Source organism: Octopus bimaculoides, chromosome 4, assembly GCF_001194135.2.
Source record: "Octopus bimaculoides isolate UCB-OBI-ISO-001 chromosome 4, ASM119413v2, whole genome shotgun sequence".
Lineage (NCBI taxonomy): Eukaryota > Metazoa > Mollusca > Cephalopoda > Octopoda > Octopodidae > Octopus > Octopus bimaculoides.
The window spans coordinates 14,712,590-14,726,694 of NC_068984.1; the positions used below are offsets into that span (position 1 = coordinate 14,712,590).

The 14,105-nt window shown below is 36.5% G+C and overlaps 1 long non-coding RNA gene across 1 annotated transcript in view; it reads left to right on the plus strand.

Annotated features, from left to right (window-relative positions):
* The window catches only part of LOC106876349 (uncharacterized), a 284,852-nt gene that overhangs the window by 232,946 nt on the left and 37,801 nt on the right, over positions 1-14,105 (plus strand). The gene's annotated exons all lie outside the window — the stretch shown is intronic.

Sequence of the window (14,105 nt, forward strand, 5' to 3'; positions counted from 1 at the left end):
AATAGAAACTTCACCGGAAAATGATTGTTGTCTCCTTTAAATTGTGTAGGAATGATGAAGTTGAATGTTTCGATATAGGGAAGAGAAATAGGAAAACCTCAGTTATAGATACCATTGGTAATTATAATACTTTACTGAGATGAAAATGACCAATTTTCATAAAGGATTCCAACGAACTGACTCCTACATATTCCCGGTGTTTATCGAAGTGTGTGTGTGTGTGTGTGTGTGTGTGTGTGTGTGTGTGTAAATTCATAATTATATATGAATCGAAATATGAACGCACCTGACACAGAATAATTGACGTGAGATTTGACTAATATATCGACACGAAACATTGGCTGGAATAATTTTCATTTTGTATTTTACTTTATTTTCAAATATAATTCCTTCTCCTCCTCTTTTATATCTGGTGTCTGAGACAGTCTTCAACGGTCCCTCCTTCTATACTGGCCTAACCCTAAAACTTCATATCAATTAATTTGGATTTATATTTTCTGAAGAATGAAATAATTCATTTTCTACGAATCTTTAGCATTCCAGAAATATTTAATTTCCTGACAGTTACAAAAATCAGACCGCCATCCCACCGCCTCTAATTATTAAAAGAAACAAAAAGCAGCTAATTCAGTTGACTCATAGCCACTACCTCCACCACCACCACCAGCACCACCACTCGACGACCACAACCACCCTACTACATCATATCGTTTTCACCAGCCGCCTTAATCCACATCTGTAAAATCGCAGTGAGTTACATCTTTTAAATGTCATCACATGATCAGCTTTTGGATTTTCTGGAGTGTTATTTCTACTCTTATTTTAAAACAGCTATTTGCTCTCAGTTGGCGAAATATTCCAGTCTGCACATCAATACGCCAATGTGTGCGTAAATGCATGCGTGCATAAATGTGTACAACTCTAAGCATGCACTAACGTCTAGTTGTGCTTTCTTAATGTGCAATCTATTAATATTTCGCTATATTCAAATACAAAGATACCTTACAAACAGCCCAGTTGCATGGGTAATTTATGTGTCTATTTCTGCACATCGATGTTTGTGTGCATAAAACGTTTATTTTCAGCAGGAAATTTTTATTCATAAAAATTAAAATATTAATTGAATAAATCTAGCCAGAGTTTTATTAAATTGATACAAATACAATGAAAATTTTTGAGAAGAAACCGTTTTAAAAGTATTGCTCATTGATGTTGACAAAATTACATTTCAGTAAAAGTTTCTATATATATCCATTTATAGCTGACGATACCGAAGGGTTATTAATATAAAGACATTTAAAGCATTCATAACTAACGAAAATCACATTTCCTATGAGAGATTTAGAGATTTAGAATAGTGACAGCAATTGTAGGTCAAGTGTTCTCTCCAGACTGCCAACCTTTCAGAAGTATTAGCACTTGCCAAAGCTGAACTACCAAGGACAATCATTCTGTTGCAGCTGTAAACCTCCTTAGCCACGAATATTTCCCGAGTCACCTTCCAGCTATTCATTTACCAAAAACATTATAAAAATCATTTCCTTCAACTATTTACATAGATTTCAGATATCAAAGTCATTTATTTTAGAATGATATCAGTTTTATCACCTGCTAATGTTAATACTTTAAGGTCGATTTAATTTCATATCACTCTCTCTCTCTCTCTCTCTTTCTCTCTCTCTCTCTCTCTCTCTCTCTCTCTTTTTTTTTCTCTCTCTTTCTCTCTCTCTCTCTCGCGTTCTCTGCGTATGTTCTTATATCTCTCTCTCTTCATATATGTGCGTGTGTCTCCGTGTGTGTATGCATAAAAGTGCATGTATGTGTATGCATTATATATGCATCCATGTATATACATATATATATGTGTGTACGTTTACTGTGGACTGTCGGAAAAAGAGTACTCAATACTAGTCTACCTCGTGGTGCTGAGAGGTGTGGTCAATCTTGACCGGTAGAGGTCCTTCATATCTTAGATAATGGATCTATTTCATCATGAGTCTATTCCAATAGGGGCTCTCCTGAAACGGAATATCAACTACATAGATAGATAGATAGATACATACATACATACATACATACATACATACATACATACGTATCAATAATAAGAATTCTTGCTTCTTTCTTTTCATTTTTACTGTTACTTGACATCTAACAAGATAGTTCTTACTCTATTTTCTGTCCTTTTCCCCCGTTATCCATGAATACTCTAAGGAACAGTGAGGTTTCGATTATTATTATGAGAGCTATTTAATATTCTATGGTTAAAAAATGCACTCTACAATTACGTGGTTTCCGGTTCGTTCCCACTACGCAACACCCTGTGTTTGTGTCTTCTGACAAAGCCGTGCGTTGAGCATGGCCCTCTGTGTGAAATTTGTTGATAGAAACTATATAGAAGCCCGTCAGTAGGATGATATCTATTTTGAGTAGTAGATATAATCCATCAACTTTTCTGGTCCTTGGGTGCCTTTAATGGCTTTTCCGTTGTATGCATTAAAGAACAGGTTTTTTGTTTTAGGATAACTTCCATCTTTCCTTTCAGCCATCTTGAACACTGCAATGGAACCAGAGAACTGACTTTTACTTTTGAATAAAGCATTGCAAAACGAAGGAAGCTTGTTTTATAAAATAACAATAACAAATGTAACGTTTTTTCTAACACCAATAAAATGAAATAGAATGAAACTCAGATATGGAGTGGAGGATAACTTTAATAAAAGATAAACACTTGATGAAACAAAAATCGCAATGTTAACGCGAGAAGAACGTTAATTGCGAATACAAATTCAGAATGATGAGGAGAGTTATAACAGAGAGGTTAAAATGAGTGTCAGGGGACAAGGTCAGGCACTCCGTCGGTTCCAGTTGATCCGATCAACGGAACAGCCTGCTCGTGAAATTAACGCGTAAGCGGCTGAGCACTCCACAGACATGTGTACCATTAATGTAGTTCTCAGGGAGATTCAGCTTGATACAGCATGTGTCAAGGCTGGCCCTTTGAATTACGGGCACAACAGAAACAGGAAGAAAGAGTGAGAGAAAGCTGTGGTGAAAGAGTACAGCAGGGTTCGCCACCATCCCCTGCCGGAGCCTCGTGGAACTTTAGGTGTTTTCGCTCAATAAACACGCACAACACCCGGTCTGGGAATCGAAACCGTGATCCTACGACCACGAGTCCGCTGCCCTAACCACTGGGCCATTGCGCCTCCATGACAAGGTCAGGTAATAGGGTCAAACGACAATGACAAACAACTGACTGAAGAAGATATCAATTTTTAACATCAGCAAGAGACTCCAAATTTTGTTGGAGGGTATAATCGGCCTAAAATCGGCCCCAATATTTTATTCTTTTTAAGTAACGTTTTTAAGCACCCCAGAAGGTTGAAGACAAGGTTGATCTCGGCGAGATCTAAACTCAACTTTTGGTACTTACCATTTTTTTTTACTAGCTATTTTTCCAAGATGTTTTTCAATCGGAAAGACAATATCTTCTTACGGATAGTTTCCTAAAATTAGATTTGTTACATAACATTCAGTCTCAACGTTACTTATTTTCCATATAATCCAACATGGTCCCTCTAAAGAATTTGATTTTATACAACACTGAATTCCTTTCAATCAATCGTTCATGCTTTGTGAAGCTTCTGAAAGAACTATCGGTTTATTGTCATTCCTTTTGACATAAACTTTCCCACAGAGTATTTTACTTCCAGGCAAATAATGGAATATGGCTTTCTTTATGTTTTTGCATCAACCTGCACAACGCTTCCATTAGTTTCACTTTCATCCAAGATAGCCACTGTTTCTTACATTATCCCTGCGTTGTAATGTTTGAATACGTTTTCCAAGAATCTAAGTTTAGAAAAATCTATGGATTTATATTTTATCTAATAGTCAGCAATGCTTTATCTTATTTCTGATTACCCTATGAGCAACTGTCACATGTTTACTGGTGCTAAGAAGAGAATTTTTTACTCTTCTTATTTCTTTATTGCCTACTAGTGGCTAAACATAGAGGGGACAAACAAGGACAGACAAAGGGATTTAGTCGATTACATCGACCCCAGTGCGTAACTGATACTTAATTTATCGACCCCCGAAAGGATGAGAGGCAAAGTCGACCTCGGCGGAATTTGAACTCAGAACGTAACGGCAGACGGAATACTGCTAAGCATTTCGCCCGGCGTGCTAACGTTTCTGCCAGCTCACCGCCTTTACTCTTCTTCAAGCTGTGAAACAGACGAGCTCTCCGTCAGTCTTCTCGTTGTCAAAAGTAAAGTATACACTCTCGCACGCTGCATAATCGGGTAATGAATCCGCGTTTGAACTACGGTCTTCCCAAATCTATAGTCTTTCTTTTCATCTTTTACTTGTTTCAGTTTTTAGACAGCGGCCATGCTGGGGCACTGCCTTGAAGAATTTTGGGTCAAATAAATCGATTCCAGTACATTCATTTTAAGCCTGGTACTTTTCTTATCGGTCTGTTTTGCCAATCTGCTAAGTAGCGAGGACATGAACGCGTCAATACCGATTACCAAGTTGCGGTAGGAGACAAACACACCCACGCACGCGCACACTCACACACACACACAGACACACACACACACGATGGCTTTTTTTTTCAGTTTCCATCTATCATATCACTCACAAGGCTTTGGTCGGCCCGAGGCTATAGTAGAAGACACTTGCTCAAGGTTTCACACAGTGGGACTGAACCCGGAACCATATAGTATGAAAGCTAATTTCTTACCACGCAACCACACCTACGTCTAAAATGATCATATTCTATTTACATAACACACACATACACAAATATATAATGCATATATATTCGTGGCGGGAGTATATAACAGTATACGGTTCACTTCACTTCACTTCACCACCACAAGTTCTCGGGTTTGATCACACGGCGTGACATTTTGGGCAAATGTCTATAACCTTGCGTCGGCCCAAATCTTACAAATAAAATTGGCTAGACGGAAACTGTAGAGAAGACTGTCGAGTAGAGTATACCTGTACTTTCGAAGTTACAGCTTGCCACACTGTTATGCTGATTCCTACTGATAATTATTGTTAGGGGTACTCGTGTTTGAGGAATGTTCTACTACTGAAATCTTGTTCGAATCAGGAGGTTTTGCAGTCCTTCCCAAACTTCCCATCAGCGAATTTGTCAAAAGATGGGTGACTGTAACATAAAATAGTTAGGGTGAATGGAGCTACTCCAAGGGTGTGCCTGTAGATTGGTGAACAACAGTTGGGCGAGGGCTTGTGCCTTTGAGGATCAGGGTGGTCCTAGATTTGTGGGGAGGTTCCTTGATTGGCCATCAAGGGGGAATGCATCAACCACGCATTTTTTAATCTCATTTCTCTCTTCTCTCTCTTTATTCCCCCTCATCATATTATGTAAGACCCCACACAATTTGTAAACGGTTTTTGCAACATCCATTCTCATCAGATTTCCCTATGACAAAAAGAGAAAGCAGCAGCAGCGGCAGCGGCAGCAGTAGAAGACGTGGTGGTGGTGGTGGTGGTAGTAGTAGTAGTAGTAGTAGTACGCTGTTCCGGATTGTGAAACACTCTGCTGTCTGATGTTGTGAATTAAGCGACAGCATGTAACCATGTGATTAAATGTACTTTTCTAAGCATTAACGTGTGAGTATGTTTCTCTGTGTGTATTTGTGGGCTGTAGGGGTGGGGGAGTGTACGTGCATATGCATTTCCTGCGTGCGTGTGCATATTGTGCAGCGAGCGAATACGTTCACTTATAAAGTCTTGCCGTATATTTTTAGTTTAATCTCTTGTTTAGTTTATTTGAATCTGTCGATTATTATTATTATTATTATTATTATTATTATTATCAACATTATTATTACTATTATTATTATTATTATTATTTGTTATTATTATTATTATTATTATCATTATCATTATTATTATTATTGTTATTATTGCGACAAAGAAATTAAATAAGAAATGATGAAAAGTATCCCAATTACATTTATGAATTTAGTTAATTTCCGTTCGACATCTATCGCCTGTCCATGATGGGATGGGCTGTATTTCTGTTTGAGGGGAGGGGGAATTAAACATATTTTTCCATTGACTGTTCATTTACTCCAATTCTATGTCACCTCCTTTTTAATTCCTCCCCCCCCCCACACACACACACTCTATATATCTAGATATATGCCTTTCTGTCTATCTTTCAATCATGCTAACTTCTTCTCACTCGTTTCTTCTCGTGTTTTTTTCTCGGTTTTCGTTGGGGTTTTTTTTCTTAATCTTACTCATTGTCTTCTCTCTTTCTTTCACACACATCGCTTTCTTTCTCGTACAACGTTAGTAATGGCCTTACATGTCTCATACACACAGATACATAACAAATAAGCGAGGTTACTCATAAAATTCATTATAAACAAGAAAACCGCACAAAAACAGACACACGAACACACATCTACGTATATATCTGTTCATACATGTATGCATAATATATGTACATATGTGTGTCTGTATACGCACAACATATACATACATGCATTATATATGTATATATGCATGTATGTATGTGTGTGCATTCATATATACAAATGTATATGCATGTATGTATGCAATATATATCTTTGAGGGCGCATGGTCTAGTGCTTAGGGCGTTGCACCCACGATCTAGCGATCGTGATTTCAATTCCTAGACTGGGTAATGCGTTGTGTTCTTGAACAAAACACTTCATCTCGCACTGCTCTGCGATCGCTTCGACGCATGACCCGTGGCACATTGTACACTTCTTCAGACAATGTCAATTAGATGGAGAGCGTGATCTAATGTACAGCACATAGATTTGATCACTATAAACAAATCATTTATGCAGGGCGTTCGGCAAAAGCTGAACTCACATACGTCATCTTCGATGAGAGAATCCATCACAGTATATGTGTTTATACATATGTACTTGCATAAATGAATTTATATGTCCATATATGTGTGTGTTCAGGTGCTTATGTATTAGTAATTTCATACCAACAGGATTCTAGCGGACATGCGTAAACCCGACAATGAACTGCTAACAACAGACATTCAAGCAATGTTTCTATTAATTTGGGTGTGAAAAGAGATACCAATTGGCCTTATAAATTCAATCATTTCTACTATTTTAGGAACAGATACAAATCAGATTTTGGCAACTACAGGAGAATCGCCCTTTTGTCAACTGCTGGAAAAATTCCATTTAGAATTATAGCCACCCGATCCCTTCCACTATTGAAGAGACTTCTTTGTTCTCAATTTAGTTTTCAACCACTGTATATACATACATACATACATACATATATATATATATATATATATATATATATATATATATATATATATATATATATATATATATATATATTACGTCTTTATGTTTGTGCGCCATCACCGATTGACAACCGCTGTTGATGTGTTTTAGTCCCCGTAACCTAGCGTTTCGGCAAATAAAACCGATAGAATAAGTACCGGGCTTTAAAAAGAAATAAGTACTCGAGTTAATTTCTTCGACCAAAATTTTCTGAAGGTGGTGATACAGCATGGCTGCAGTCTAATGACTGAAACAAGCAAAAGATAAAATATGTGGGTGTATGTGTGTGTGTATATATGTATATATATATATATGTGTGTGTGGGTGTATGTATATATATATATATATATATATATATAACTATGTGTATATATATGTCTATGTATATATTTATGTGTCTATATATGCATGTATATATATATATATATGTATGTGTGTATATGTATATGTCTATATATGTTTATATATGTGTGTATATATATATGTGTGTGTGTATGTGTGTATATATATATGTGTGTGTGTGTGTGTGTGTGTGTGTGTGTGTGTGTAAATACGTGTGCGTGTGTGTGTCTTGGTTTCTTTCATCTACCTTCTCCACTTAAACAAGTCAAGATTCACAAGAGATTCACAAGTGTTTGAATCAAACTCGGATTTTGGGTTTTTTTCTTTTTTGCGTTCTGAACGAAAATCAGCCATTTTTCTCTTACTAATTCTTCATTCTTGTCTTTTCTCTCTCCTCCCCTCACTCTCCCTCACTCTCTCTCTCTCCTTGCCCCTTTCTCTCTGTCCCCACCTCTCTCTCTCTATGTGTGTGTGTGTGTGTGTGTGTGTTTGCTTGTCAACTTATATGTCTCTCCCACTCTGAACACTGTACCCTAATATTACCCCACCCTTTACATACACCTCCTACTCATTCTTTACGGGCTGGCGTTCTTCTTGAGATGTTCGTTAGTGATATTCTTCATGTTAACATCTTTCTCACACATACGCACAATGCTCCTTACACACGCGCGCGCGCACTCTAAACACCTGCCTATCCCACTACTCTTTGATTTCTCGCAAAGTATTACAGCTGACGTCATTCTTAGCGCATTCATCACATCTCTCTCTCTCTCTCTCTCTCTCCCATGATCCACTTCAGCCAACTCGCATATACTCTCTCTTTCTGTCTCTTTCTCATTCTCCCTCTCTCATTCGCACACACTCAAACGACCCTTCTGTACGCATCCCTTCACCAGACCACGTTCAATACACACAAATAACTTTACGTCATCTCACTGTCTATTTGCTTTTCTTATTTTCCTACCCAAGTCGAGACATACGTAACATAACTCTTCCCTCAGTGGTCGTTTGCCTTGCTAGAAATAACACCAAAATTCTCCTCACAGTGCACTTTACCTTCTTTATAAAAGAACGAAAATGTTGCATAATGAAGTCCTGAAGATTTGATGGGATGAGCATAGTTGGAATGTTCTGCTAGAGCAGAACTAACTTGAGGCTAAACAATAAACTACACCAAACTGTCTTACTAACGCGTTTGAATCAAACCTCAAATGTTCTTCAGAATAGAAATACTTCTTCTCCACAGACAAGCGTACATTTAACGTAATTCTTTGAGAGATTCAGCTTCACACAGAATGTGACAAGACTGGCCCCTTTGAATTACCGGTACAACTCATTTTTGCCAGATGAGTGGGCTGGAGCAACGTGAAATAGAGTGTCTTGCTCAAAGACACAACGCGTCGTTGGGCATCGAACCAACGAAGTTATGACTGTAAGCGGAATAATCCTAAGCACAAAGTCACGCTCCTTTCACTTACCTTAGCATACAAAATCTAAAATTCTATAAGAGGGAAATTAAAGTAGATTTTATGTAATTTCATTCTACTAAATCAGTGAAAAGATATGCAAATTGTTTATTTTCCTTTTTTTCATTAATTTTCTTCTGTACTTCATCATGTGACTTCACTGTTTCGCTGTTGTTTGAATTCCAATAATAAAAGCGTGTTTCTTAGATTGAGCCTGGGTATGTCTCCTTTGAAGATAATTTCAAATAATAAAGGAAATGTTGTAGTATTTATATTCCTCTCACATTTTGTGTATGTATAACTATGTATGTTTAAGAATATATAACGCGTACCCATCCGTATAGTCGTGTGATTGGGTGGAAATTAAGATAAATGAGTAGACAGCTCGCACACACTCTCTCTCTCTCTCTCTCTCTCCATCTTTCTCTCTCACTCTCCATACACACACGCACACACACCACACACATATATATAATTTTAAAAAAGAAAACTGAAATTCAGAACTTTATTTTTTTCCTTTCTATTGATCGAAGATACTAAACGACAAATTTGTAGAAACAATTTATACGAAGCCTCGGTATACATATATACACACCCTGCGTGTGCATATGTGTGTATAGATTTATATATATATATATATATATATATATATTTGTGTATGTGTTTTATGTATGCATATGTATAAATATATATATTTTATATGCTTTTATGTATATAAATATATAATTACGTATGAATATATATATATATATATATATATATATATATATATATATATATATATATATATATAAGCACATGAATATATTTTTCATATATATATATATACATATATAAACGTGTGTGTGTGTGTGTTTGTTTTATAAAGTATTGGAAGAAACAGACAATATAGCGGCCTCTATTGATAGATAATGACATAGAATGAGATTCTGTGACAATAAATTTGTTGGTAATTTGTCTGAGTTTTATCAAAACTTGCTTACTTCAAATATACCAATTAGTTTCCTAGATAATAGGATATTAATTCTATACATCAGTTTTTCCTATGTAAATAATAGCACAACTATAGGTTATCTTATGTCAAATATTTTTCCTGCTCCGCTATCTTTCTAAATATGTCGCTGGCTTCTCGTTCGATGTCATTAAAGCGTCTTCACTCTCTCTCAAAACTGATTGGTTCCTCTCTAGTGTTCTCCAGTTTTTTTTTCTTTCTTTTTGTATATTTTGCTTTTCTGCTTTGACTTCAATTTTTTGTAATAATATAGGTCTGTTGACCCATTACGCATCTCTTCTCTCGCACTCACTCTTTCTCTTTCATTCTATCTCTCTGTCCCTCTATCTATCTGTCTATTTATCTATCTCGCTTTCTGTGTTTAAGAGTCTGTGGGTATGAAGGTAGATAGGTAACTCTATAAATGCTCCTATCAAATAGCTATATATATATATGTAGATATGGGTGTGTATATATGTGTGTGTGTTTGTGTGTGTACATATATGAAAACGTATATAATGAATGTATTATATATATATATATATATACATATATATAATATTTTATATATATATACATATATATAATATTTTATATATGATTGACCGTTGACTGAACACTATTCAATTTTTTGTCTCCGTATTCTTTCTGTTGAAGAGCGTAGCTCGAAACGTCAAAGACTTTCCGTATTCCCGAGCGTCATACTAATATATACTTTTGTTATTTACACCACCTGTCCTCGTCTGTTGTTATTTTTTGTATATTCTCCCATATATATATAATATATATATCATATATACATTGCATTTATTTTATGAGTAATTTATTTTATTATATATATATGTGTGTGTGTGTGTGTGTGTGTGTGTGTGTGTGTGTGTGTATCAAAAATGGGGAGTGGAAGAATGTATTTATATGCAACCGTATATGTACGTGCATTTAAATATGACATTTATATTTTCCATTAAATTATAATCAATTCAATTTTATTCGTTTTCTATTCGCCGTCTATAATTTTGTATGCAAACATACACGCATACGCACACATACAAATATAAATGTATATATGTATGTGTGTGCATCTGCGTGTGAGTGTGTGTTTGTAAAGTGACCAATGTTTATGTGAAATAAATAAACGGAAAAGAATGAATAGCTAATACACCCATATAAAGGAAATATTCCTGTCTTTGCCTTACAGTAACATTCTTTCCTTTTCCTTTCTCTCCACTACTCTTTATTAGTTTCAACAATATTATATATCGCGTAATATTATCTCTATATTTTAAATGTATTTGCGTATGAGTGTATGTATACAGCGTCGCTTTCTCTGTGTCTGTTCATAGAGAAAGAGATAAATGGATAGATACATAGATACATACATACATACATACATACATACATACGTACGTACGTACGTACGTACGTACGTACATACATAATGTTTCTTTATTGGCCACACAGGGCTGAACACAGAAGGGACAAAATGCACAGTAGAGCTTTTCTGTTTGGGAAGAGAAAAAAAAAGGTGGGGTAGAATTTCGATCAAAAGGGATCGTGGGAAGAAGGAAAAAAAAAGGAAGGAAGCCGATCAATAGGGATGTGTATCACAGAAATGTCATGATAGATAGATAGATATTGTGCTTGAGAGACAGAGAAGGACCGTGTGTGTGCGTGAGAGAGAGAGAGAGTATTCAGCACAACGGAATAGTAAAGTCTAAATTGGTATAGTCCAATCAAAATAACACATCGTCAGTTCAAGTTTTATACCAATTCAAAACTTAAGTAAAGTTCAGATGGCAAACAAAACTGTCGACTCGAAAACCACCGTGCACATATGTAAAAATAAATTGTTATTTGTAGCAGTTAAAGGGGCACATTTCATAACATAAATGTTCCTTTCTATCATAGGCACAAGGCCTGAAATTTGGGGAAGAGGGAAGCAGATTACATCGACCCCCCAGGGTTCAACTGATGACAGGCATAGGGTGACATGCAAAGGTAACCTCGGTGGATTGTGAACTCAGAACGTGAAGCCGGACGAAATGCCACTAAGGATTTTGTCCGGCGCGTTAGCGATTCTGTCTGTTCGCCGCCTTATCACATATAAATATTAATAAGAATGAGCTTTTTCCTTTGAAGATCTACAGAATTATATAAGAAATAAAAATATACTAGTGGGCCTACCCACAACGCTCACATTTGGTTTAAACACATTTTTCTTGGTTAAAACACATTTTTAGGAAAGTAACGTCGTCTACGATAGATGTCTAACAAACTTCCTCGGTCTATTCTCCTAACAACGAAGATGGATAATTAGAGAGGGATAGTTATCTGTAGCTATATAAAATGTAATTGACGAGTGGTATAATAAAATAAAGATATTGTGCAATAATCAAGTTTTTGTAATAATATTCTAATCAAGAGATGTCGTCTTGTAGTATTTTAGAAGGTGCTTGTTGAAATGTCGACATTTTGTAAATATTATAGAGCTTGCATTTCGATACTTTTCAAAATTATGATCGTTACTTGCTGTTTGAGGGTTTTCTCATTTATGCACACCACGCAGCTTTATATCACAATATAATATGGCCTACACAAACCAAGGATCTTTCAGTTGATATTCAAATCAATAGAATACTTTTTCAAATTCTAGCTTTAATTAAATAATGTTTTATTCTTTGTTTTCAATACGTCTGCAGTAAGAGGTGTTATCTGAAGATTTCAAAACGCCACGAGTAACTTTGTTTAAATTTCCATACCGTTATACTACCGCAGTTACTATGTACTATACTGGGATTCAGTCTCATGCAGATGACTTCTGTTTCCTATAATACTGCTTCATTATAACATGATTGGTTATATGTGTATGTATAACGCATGCATACATGTGGGTGTCTATATATACATACATATATGTGTGTGTGTTTGTGTGTGTATGGGTATGTGTGAATGGCCTGTGTGTACGTATACGTTTATCTGTGTATACCTGTGAATGGCTTGTACATATCTATGTATGTAGATACTAGTAAGTGTGTATGTGTTTATGTATGTGTGTGCATGTGTGTGCGTGTGCGTATGTGTATGTGTGTGTGTGTTTTGCAAATAACTTGCACATGCAAGTGCTACCAGTCGAAAGCTCCGCATACCGGAAGCCAGCAGGTGTATGGGGTCATCAGGAAGGAATGTCCGCCATTTCGGGGCCTACATCTCGGCGGCATCATTGCGCACCGGCCCCGCTCACTGATATGAGGCACCGCTTGCTAGATCAATCAACATATATATATTAATTAATATATAAATATATACACATATTTATATATTTATATATATATATATATATATATATATATATATATATATATATATATATATATATATATATATATATATACATACAGCAATACGAATACTTACATATACGTGTATATATATATGTATGTATACGTTCGTATATGTAAGTAGTCATATTGAGATATATATATATATCCTGCTCTCTCTGCCATTCTCTGTACATCGGACAAACGGGGCGCCGCCTGGCCGACCGATTCGCGGAACACCTCCGAGACATCAACGTTGGCAATGACACCCCGGTGTCACGCCACTTCCGTTCTGCCGGCCACTCCTTGCAGCAACACCTGTCCGTGTTTGGATTGTCCATGCACAGGGGCCATCCGGACTCCCGTTTGCGCCGTGAACGGGGATTAATCTTCTCTCTTCGCTCCTTTGCGTTACATGGGCTCAACTCCCCTCCCCTCTTCATCTAACCCCCTCCTCCTGCCTCTCTCCCCACCCTCCCTCCTTCCACCCCTACTCTTTCTCTCCTCTCTCTTACTCTCCTCTCTCTTACTCTCCTCTCTCTTACTCTCTCTCACTCTCTTCTCTCGTACTCCCCCTCTCTTACTCTTACTCTCTACACTCTTACTCTCTCACCCTTACTCTCTCACTCTCTTCTCTCTTTCCCTCTTTCTC